The 10,334-nt window shown below is 42.1% G+C and overlaps 1 protein-coding gene, 1 long non-coding RNA gene and 1 pseudogene across 2 annotated transcripts in view; 1 reads left to right on the top strand and 2 right to left on the bottom strand.

Annotated features, from left to right (window-relative positions):
• Positions 1-10,334, bottom strand: part of LOC135351082 (receptor for retinol uptake STRA6-like) — a 56,124-nt gene that overhangs the window by 36,356 nt on the left and 9,434 nt on the right. The window lies entirely within an intron of this gene.
• Positions 5,488-6,443, top strand: LOC135351386 (uncharacterized; annotated as a pseudogene).
• On the bottom strand, positions 6,668-10,316 carry LOC135351096 (uncharacterized). Its single transcript, XR_010399386.1, has 3 exons — positions 7,252-10,316; positions 6,987-7,128; positions 6,668-6,865 (listed from the first exon to the last, which is right to left on the bottom strand). It is a non-coding gene; the product is annotated as an uncharacterized LOC135351096 (long non-coding RNA).

The raw sequence follows: 10,334 nt of genomic DNA, 5'->3' as shown, positions 1-10,334 counted from the left end.
GCAGTAAATCACTTTCGCAACCCGATCTCCCGTCCTAACGGAAGGTCGGATCATGCCCAACTAGCAACTCTAGTACACGTAGCTAGCAGAATTCAAATGTGGGCGGATTAATGTGTGAATTTACACATAAAGTGCGAAATTTCTCTTTTTATATCGCACATTCATGCACATTCATCGGCCCACGTTTGACTTCTGATCTTTTGCTGTTGCATGCCCTTTCTTCTTTTATACGCCCTTGGTACTACCAAACAACACTCTCCCATTTCCGTGTGTCTCTAACCAACATTTCATTAATGAGTATATACATCGCCAGGAGCAGATAAGGTGATGGAGCATCTTACTACGCGGATTCTGTATCGTCTAGCTATAATTATGTACAAATTATGCCATATATATAATTATGTCAAACCGCTGAGTGCTGCTAACATTATTCAATCAAACGCGTTATCAGCCACATATACAGAGCACTTAGCACATTACAAACAAGGAAATTAATGTGGTTAAAACGATAGTCAATTACAATGCATAGCATAAGACGCTCCATCCGCTCCTAACATCGCTGATGAAACTAGCAACAAATCGGATGCCACGCATGCACTTCAACTTTCTCAATTTAAAATATTGCAATTGCATTTCAAATGGGGAAGAGTAGGGTTGGAAGAGCATGCACACTGAAGTAACAAAAAGTTCGAAAACATTGTGGGTTGGTATAGTCTTTGCATGCTCCAACTAGTTGGGGGTGGGGCTCAATCTTTGCGATCTTTAACAGTTGGGTCCAGCACTACTCCTCGTTATACCTATGGGTGACGCTCATGTAATCGGCAATCCCCTGACCATCAACCTGCATGTGCATGTTTCTACATAAGAATGACGCATTCGTATGAGGCTTTCGAACTTTTCTTTTTTTCTTTCCTCCGGATCAGCATCGAAACACATGGTGTGTATATATATATAAATTTTAAAGTCTAGATCTATACAGATGAGCCCTGCCCAACAAAACTCAAAGTAGTGCTGGACCCAACTGTTAAAGATCGCAAAGATTGAGCCCAGACTAATTAATGAGTAATGGCTGAGTAATTAATTAATTAAGAGGAGGGTGGACAGGGTCAAAAGGTCACTAATGAATCATCATGTGAGCTTATGTTTTGTGCAGTAAATTTGCAAGTTTGCCTGCACATCCCGCCCTGATTCTTGTGATAAAGTAGCCACTTCATGTTACTGCTGCTGCAAATTAGTTAACTTTGAATACGTGAACACTAAGGTACAACTGTGGTCATCTAGTATCAACACCCTCAGTAACATAGCGAAGTTGCAACCACAATGCATGTCACATGCCGCCTACTCAGCCATTACTCATGGCCTCCTAAGTAAATGGACATACCTCAGCCGGGTCGTACTCAACATGAGCCACCTATTAATCCCACTGGATAACACACTTCAAACTAAACTGATACCAGCCATTACGGGAAGACCACCTCCAAACAGTGTTGAATGCGACTTTTACGCTCTACCGGCTCGGCTCGGCGGACTAGCAATAACTATCCCCTCCAAGCTAGCGGACAAGGAACTGCAGTACTCTCTCACAGTCACCTCATCCCTCACTGACCACATCCTAGCTCAAGACAATGAATATGGATATAACATAGTCCGTGATCATCAACTGAAGAAAAGAGAGGTCAGTAAGGACAACAGGAACAGATAAGAAGAAGAAGCAGCCTCTATGCTACCGGGCTGGCTCCAGAAGGCAGTGGAGCTATCCAAGACAAAAGGAGCCTCTACTTGGCTCACGGTTCTCCCACTATATCGGAACATGGATTCACACTACACAAGTCGGCCTTCCAAGATGCCCTGGCACTACGCTATGGCTGGACCCCAACTCGCTTGCCCTCCAAATACGACTGTGGCAAAAACTTCAATGTGGAGCACGCCCTCTCTTGTGCCAAAGGAGGGTTTCCTACGTTAAGGCACAACGAAATATGAGATACCACAGCATCCCTTCTCATGGAAGTATGCAGTGAAGTGTGTGTGGAGCCCAACCTACAACCTGTGAGCGCGGACCAACTCAACGGGGCCTCAGCGAACAGCCAAGAAAACGCACGTTTGGATATATCGGCCAATGGTGTCTGGGGGGGGGGGGAAGATTCCAAAAAACATACTTTGATGTGAGAGTGTTCAACCCCCTCGCCCCCTCCAACAGAAACCAGTCACATGCAGCAACATACAAAAAACGCGAACTGGAAAAAAACGGGCATATCAGCAAAGAGTCCAGGAAGTTGAACACTCCTCTTTCACACCGTTAGTTTTATCAGTTACAGGAGGCATGGGCGTAGAAGCATCACTCTTCTACAAACACCTGAGCTCACTACTCGCCCAGAAATAGGACATCACCTACAATAAAACTCTATGCTGGTTAAGATGTCGCCTAACCTTCTCCCTCCTATACGCTCAGCCATCCAAGCAATTAGAGGTGCAAGATCGTCGGTGGGACATGCAGCCAGGACACCCATTGAGATCGACCTGATCTCAGCAGAATCCCATCTCACAGGACAGTAATTAATATTAACAATAATAATCTACTATTTTACGTGTACCCTTGTCACTGTACATGCCATTCTCTAATAATTATTTTTACCCCACCTGGGGCCTACAAAAAAAAAGACATAGATCTACCAGCCACGTGAGCTTAACCGCGTGTCGTACCTCCTGAATATTGAATATTTACGGTGGCCCTGAGTGCTACTCCAGTTGGTAGTTGGCAGTTGGCAGTTGGCAGTTGGTAGTTGGCAGTTGCAGTTGGCAGTTGGCAGTTGGCAGTTGGTGGTTCTCAGTTGGTAGTTGGTAGTTCGCAATTGGGAGTTGGCAGTTGGTATGGTAGAGTAGCTAGTTCGTGACCTTTAAACTTTGCAGATAGCAAATGTTGTATATACATGTAGATCTTTGCACTGCCTCTAATCTGTTAGCCATAACTTTAAATAGCCTCAATAGAATCTAAAAGTGCCATGCAAAACATGTTTCTATAATTCCCCCCTCCCTGCTGGGATCTGGGAATATAGGTAGAGGATTAGACTTGAAATGATCTCCCTACCCAGGGTGTCATACAGGGGGGGAAAGGGGGGATATCCCCCCCTATCTCCAATTTCCCCCCCTTTTTTGCTGACTGAGGGTCCATAGCTGGCAATTTTACATACTATAAGGGTATTGAAATAACAGTTGACCTTTTTTTAGCAACATTTTCTGGTTACTTTTCTTATTTCCCCCCTCTACTTCAAAATCCTGTATGACACCCTGCTTACCTACATATAAGATTAATATTGACGTCTTAGGCCAGCTAGATATCGGTGCCAGTATCATAAAAAGCAGGCTAATTATCGTTGCAAAGTTTAAAGGTTACGAACTGCCAACTACCAACTGCCAATCCCAACTCCCAACTATCAACTCCCAACTCCCAACTCCCAACTATACCAACTGCCAACTGCCAACTGCCAACTGCCAACTACCAACACTGCCAACTACGTGTTTGAACTATCAAGTAGCAACTGCGAACTACCAACTACGCATTTGAACTATCAAGTAGCAACTGCGAACTACCAACTACGCATTTGAACTATCAAGTAGCAACTGCGAACTACCAACTACGCATTTGAACTATCAAGTAGCAACTGCGAACTACCAACTACGCATTTGAACTATCAAGTAGCAACTGCGAACTACCAACTATACACGTTTGAACTATCAAGTACGAACTACCAACTAGAGTAGCGCTCAGGGCCACCGTAAATATTAGACTCTCTTGTTACACTCTGCTCTTGTTACGTAAAGGCTCCAGCTGGTTGTTCTTGATGGTGTAGAATCAAGCCTCCTACCTGTGATTTCAGGAGTCCCTCAGGGGTCAATTCTTGGCCCTCTACTCTTCTTAATCTATATTGATAAGGCCGCCAACTGTGTGTCATCGAGCAGCATAGTAATGTATGCTGACGACATCGCGCTCTACAGGTCAATCAGTTCACAATCTGACTACTCAAAACTCCAGGATGATGTGAACTCACTCTGCTATTGGATATCTCACAATCACTTGAAGTTAAACGTTCAAAAATATTGCTACATGACCTTCTCTAGGAAACACTCACCCACACTTCCGAACTCCCCTCTTACTATTGAGGACACTTTTTCTCTCTCAAGGGTAGATGTCTTCAAATACCTTGGCGTCAACTTCTCAAGTGATTTCTCCTGGACCAAGCATATTACTTCTACATGCAATAAATCGAGAAAACTTATTGGCATGCTTCACAGGAGCTTTTACAAATACTCGAAATCTGACTCTACCTCGAAATTATACAAATCACTAATTATACCTTATCTAGAATACGCCTCTGCTGTCTGGAGTCCCCACTTGGCTAAGGACATCAAGTTACTGGAGGATACCCAGAAGTTTGCCCTAAAAGTGTGCACAAAGAAATGGGATGAGAATTATGAGACACTGCTAACCATGTGCAACATAAAAACGCTAGCTATGCGTCGGAGCATAGTCAGACTCTGCCTACTCTTCAAGATTATATCAGGGGACATATCCTATCCCAATCCTCCGTTCACCATTAGAGCCCAGCTTTACCAATTAAGACATCTGAACACTACACAGCTTTCGGTCCCATTCGCGGCAACTAATAACTTTAAATTTTCCTTCTTCACAGATACTATTACAACTTGGAATAAATTAGGTTTTGTTACAGACGGTATTTCACTTGCATCCTTTAAAAATCATTTACTGTAAATTAATGAAGTGTAATTTAGATTGTTGTGTACTGTTTTTGTGTATGTAGGTAGGTAACTGATTTGGATTAGCTTCTATTCTGCTATTTTCTGTTACCTTTGCTGTATGCATAAATTTGTTTAATAAAAAAATAAAAAAAAATAATAATTATCTCTAACAGTGGAGGACAAAGTTCAAATCCACGACAATGTTTTGCATGCTATAGTAACACATCACTGTGAATCGTGTTTATATATGCCCAGAGTGCCAGAGTTAGGCGTCAAGTGGAGTATGTTAAACGAATGAAGAGAAGCACTCTCAGTTTGGAGGATGCCACAACCCTGGCCTGCAGCGTGGATGAGGTTAATGTTCCTTTTAATGGTGGCATCACGTACTAGATGGGCGTGCCCGTCCCCAGCCATAAAATGGGGGGACGGGTTTCAGCCCTATCTAGCATTCGTTCTGCTGCAGAAAATCATGCAGCACCAATCAGATTGCAGACTGCTTACGTAATATATTATATTTCAGCACCAATCAGATTGTACAGTTCTTACGTAATGCATTCCTTGGCTTCCCAGCCCCTCCTCTTCTCTGCAGCAAGCTGAGCTCTGTGGTTAGAGGCGCGGCTAATATTAACTATATTCATAGTTAGTACGGGAACAGCAGAACAAATGCTAGATATAGATAGGGCTGAAACCCGTCCCCCCATTTTTATGGCCTGGGACGGGCACGCCCATCTAATCACGTACGTCAACAGAGTGGTCACTATTCTTGACATGACGAACATGGCAGTCATATGCAGGTGCAAAATCTAACCTAAATGGTCAATAATACGTATTTCTGAAGAAGCATTCATATCAAACAATAAAAATCACCACAGGTGCTGATGCCTCGGTGGAAATTCCAAAGCTACATAACACTGATAAAGCACCCAGTTCGGAAACCTTTTCCCAGTGGCTTGCTGGAATACCGGAAGAACCTAATCACTGCGGTACTGGGTTTAGGTTTCTACATAGCGTTTCATTAGAGAAAAATCGGCTGAGCTAGCCCTACCACCACCCTACAGCTACAGGTGACAGGTGACAGGATCCAGATATCTGAACTAGGCTGAGTTGGTCATCATGGCTTGGAGAATGAAGATAAAACTTCCAAAACTGCAAATAACTCAAAGGCAAACAGGTTCAGCTGTGAGAAGGTCTGTTACTCCCAGGGGTCTGCCGAAGGCCAATCATGAGACTGCCGGAAACAACAGTGAAAACAAGCACTGATCATGAAGCCAATTCCATCCTGATTGACACCAGCACTCTTGATCAGAATGAAGACGTGGAGAACCAGGGTGCACGAAGTTTGCATGAGATAAAACAAATTGCTAATGCTGAATCGTGGGGGAAAATTAGAGAGCGTCTCTTAAAGGCTGCTGTTGAAAGTTCTATTCCTCCACCTGGCCAGTCTTGCAGTGTGTGCGCTAACTGTGCACAGTACAGATGTGTTGATTGTGGGCCTACAATATACTATTGTGAGGCTTGTCTCGGAGATTCTCATTTGATGCGCAACATTTTTCACTGTGCTGAAATCTGGGAGGTAAGGATTGATTTAATTGTTATGTTGAGCCTGGTTACTTTTACAGGATGAAATGTACAAGCCAGTAACTATCGAGGGACGGTGTATTGATCAAAGTGAGGGTCGACAAAATTAAAAATTGCCTAGATACGCAGTCCCAGTATAATTTTATCGCACAAAGTTATAATGATCTCATGATCGTCAAATTAAGAATCGGCAATAATATTTCAATTGCCAAACAATATAATTATATAGGCTCCCCAAATTACCCGCTATATACGGTATGGTTTTATAATTAGGTGCTCTGCGTGGTTCAAATATAATTATAATGTGCTGTATGCGTATATACACGTATATATAATTAACATACCAGCTTCTGAATCTTCCCAAAACGTTTCTCAGCTTCTTTTAGGACACCTTTATGGGAGAGTCGCTCATTCGTTTCAGAACGTTCTCTCAGAGCTTGTTTCTCATCGCTAGACAAGTTATTATAAGCTTCACTGGCTTCCTTGTTAAAAACACCTGGATTTCCAGCGGTTGCAATGGCACTCTTTCCACCTGTGTGCATGCATGCAGAACAATAGAGTATCTTGACAATGCATGTGTTTGTATGTGGATGTCGTATACATGCATGTATATATGTCTAGACCATGTATGCATGACGCTAATATATATATACCTTCAGATTTTCCGTACTCTTTTAGAAATTGGTGCCATGGCCCGCTTGACTTCTTCGGAATGTTGTACTGATCAGAGGGACCAGATTCATCCGCATCAATGCCACCATGCTTAATTTTCATGTTTTCTCGGCGTATCCAGTTCTGTTCAACATCCATGAATCAATTCATCAAAAATACTACGTACTTCACTCAGTGAAAAAATGGTAATAAATCTACCAGTCCTATAGATCTGCATAGTACATGATATAGTAAAAATAAATGTACCCTTATCTGCTTCTCGTTGAGGCCTGTACGGTCCTTTGCCATTTCCAGGAATGGTTGCTTTTTTGCCCCAACCTGTCATACCCTTTCGGTACAGCGACAGCAATATTGTAGTTGTTGAAGTGGAGAAAGGGGCACATTCAGTTCTTACAGCCTCCATAGAAATAGTCACAGGTAAAACCGACAATGAGTGCAGTGAAAGAAAGGCACCTTGATGGTTATATCTACATGTGGTTGCTTAAAAGTCTTCTTTTAAGTAAGGGGAGGGGCTGGTCTACATGCAGAACTTAGCCTCGATCCCATGCAGCCCTTTCTCAATTGAGAGCGGCCTGGAATCGAGGCTATTGAGAACCTAAACCAGTACTGCAGTGATTAGGTTCTTCCGGTATTCCAGTAAGCCACTGGGAAAAGGTTTCCGAACTGGGTGCATGTGACCATGTGCATTGTGTGATTCACTAGAGTGTGTTTAGCAGAGAATCATGCTAAAAAACCCATGAATTGTATACCGTATAGCAGGTTCTTTCAGAGTTTTCGTATAGTAGAGCATCATCCGAAAAGTAAAACTGCGAAATTATTCTACCACACTAGGTTGTACTCCACCATGCAGAGGAGGTACGTCAGGTATGGTGTAGTCAGCAATTAGTCTCTGATTAAACACTAATTATCCTCCCACATACAACGTTATTGCCGAGTTCAATCAGAGGCTAATTGCATTCTATCTAATTGCACGTATGAGCATAGATACTCGTGTATCTATGGTAATCCGTACGAGGGACACGAATGTTTCATACTAACATTTGCATCAACGAAAATTACCCGCTTATACAACATGCATGCTTGATCGAGGATGTATATGTTAAAAAATCATGTTTAGTAAGTTTATTAGCTGGATGTATAGTAAACCTGAGGAAGTGTAGTTGCTATAGGCATGAGCCACAGTCAATATCAATTAGTGGTCAATTAGTGATGTGCAGAAGCGACTAATCATACACTCCCAGGAATGACTTATACAGCTAAGAAGCCATACTATATACACAATGTCGGATTATCTTACATATTTTCGCGAGTATTAATTTCTGCTATTTCTGCGAATGAGAGTAAAATCGCAAACATTTGTACTCGCAGATAATTGGAAAATGCAATGAATCCTCTCATTAAAACCACTTGCGAGTACATAGAACGCTATGAAGTTTCACAACTTGAGCAGGATTTAGCAGAATTTAATACCAGCTAAACAGTGAAAACGCAAACAAATCTACCTGTGAAAATATGTCGGTATTCAAAACCCCTAACTCAGTTAACCTTTATCTGCCGAATGATTCTCATTAAAATTTCAATCTCTGCTACCTCACCCGATTCACGTATAATATACAGATTTCTGTAACATTTTGCCCCCTTTTTCCCCCATTGGTAACCCAATCCAGCCACACCCAGTGAAATCCCTCCATAATGGCCAGAATGTGTATGAGATTCTTAATGTTTTCGGCGTACTCTTGGAACTGCAGTACGACACCTATATCAGCGTACACCCTCACAATGACATCTCGGGGTGCTGAAACCTTAAGGCGAGGGGCACAGGCCCCTTTGAACGCCGGTTTTAAGATCCCCCATACATGTTTGGGTGAGGGGGGGCGCCAAAACACGAGCGAGAAATTATATACATGCCTCGATTTTAGCAACTTTGTGCGCTCTCTGATGAACACAGCTAATGCAGGGCACACGTTCACGACTAAATAACTATGGGGTGCCGTTTGTGTCAAAACTGCCTGTTCAATATACATCAAAATCCACTTCACTGTATCCCGATTTACTAAATCAGGCTCACGCTTTAGTAAATCGGCCTCCCGCTTTACTAAATTCAGGCTCATGCTTATTAATGCCACACCCATAATGCTATATTTATTATTAATTTGTGAGCCTGATTTATTAAAATTGGGAGACCGAATACAGCGAGTGGATTTTCACATACATTAAACATGCAGTTTTGACACAAACGGCACCCAATAAATATCGAATAAATAATAGGTAAGGGTTTACAGTTTTCTGAACACATGCACCCAGCCAAGATTAACCATACCCCTATACGAAAACTGCATGCGCATAAAGTAACGTGATATCCTAACAATTGCTTGTCTGAGGAATACCTTCAAACTCATACACATGCATACACTCGTACCCACATATATACGCACACTCACGCAAAATCCGGATGCAATCCAATCATGCTAACTCAGCACTTTCCTAGACTATTTTGCATGCGAGCAAATCGCAATTGATGACGTTTCCGCATCCGTTATACGTCATGCACATGCACAGAATTTCATGATGTCATTGTTCGCTGTTGCATTTACTAGCTGATTACTAGTAATTTTACGATACTTCATCCACGTGCGAGTGTTACTTTGTGCACAGTGTTTACGTATAGAGCTATTGGTAGTTTGACACTCTTCAAATTCTCTTGTTAATTAAGTGTTTTAATGTGTGAGCCGAGGATGAACTTGAGGTTAACGTCAAGTGTGTTATTGTAACAGAGAACCCATCATAGTGCACCGTATTAAAACAATTTATCTTAGCTAGGTGTGTTCCAAAAGATTTAGTGCTGTCACTTTATCTTATCTCGAACGTTGTGTACAGCCTACCATGTCGCGTACAGCCTGCCATGACGTGTACAGCGTAACTTTTTTTCTTGGCTACATTTGAATCCATATCAATGTCTCATGTATTGTGCATTACGTTATTTAAAGCACTGTGACTGGAGATAATGTAATCAACACTAAATAGAAACCTGTGGGTAGGTTTTTTAGATGGACAGAAGAATCATATTTTAGTAATGGCCACTTCAAAGGTTTATTCTAAATAATGTTGATGTAGCTCTAGTTAGCCCATGAAAAGTGGGATTTAAATCAGCGAAGTTAAATTTGCGGAAACATTTCCAACGGTCTTTCCACGAAAACCCTCGAAATATACGGTAATTGCACAGGGGATTAATTTGCCCTATATATCTTTATTTTATTTGCAACAAGGGATTAATAGTACTCACCACAAGCACTGGCAAGGTACGTAAAATAATAGCACTATAGGCCTCG

Source organism: Halichondria panicea, chromosome 17 (assembly GCF_963675165.1).
Source record: "Halichondria panicea chromosome 17, odHalPani1.1, whole genome shotgun sequence".
NCBI lineage: Eukaryota > Metazoa > Porifera > Demospongiae > Suberitida > Halichondriidae > Halichondria > Halichondria panicea.
The sequence above is the reverse complement of the archived record's forward strand: the minus strand, read 5'-3'. Positions and strand labels throughout refer to the sequence as shown.